Here is a 719-nt window from a genome sequence, read left to right on the forward strand (position 1 = left end):
AATTCAAGTACGTACAACCTGCCTGTGGTATGTCGTGCAGAAATGGAACATGATTATTGTCTGCAACTGTACACACACACACACACACACACACACACACACACACACACACACATACACACATGTATATATATATATATATATATATATATATATATATATATATATATATATATAATATATATATATATATATATATATATATATATATATTCATATATATATATATATATTTATATATATATATGTATATGTATGTATGTATATGCACATATATATGCACATGTGCATATGTTTGTGTATATGTACATATATATATATATATATATATATATATATATACATACATATATATATAAATAAATATATGTACATAAATTTATATATGTATGATCATATATATATATATATATATATATATATATATATATATATATATATATATATATATATATATGTATGTGTGTATATACACATACATATGCACATGTGCATATGTTTGTGTATATGTACATATATATATATATATATATATATATATATATATATACATATATATATATATATATAGATGTATATATATACATATATATATAAATATATATATATACATATATATATATATATATACATATATATATATATACATATATATATATATACATATATATATATATATATATATATATATATATATATATAGAGAGAGAGAGAGAGAG

This window comes from Penaeus japonicus, unplaced genomic scaffold (genome assembly GCF_977035675.1).
Source record: "Penaeus japonicus unplaced genomic scaffold, GWHDUDI00000001_assembly GWHDUDI00000006, whole genome shotgun sequence".
NCBI lineage: Eukaryota > Metazoa > Arthropoda > Malacostraca > Decapoda > Penaeidae > Penaeus > Penaeus japonicus.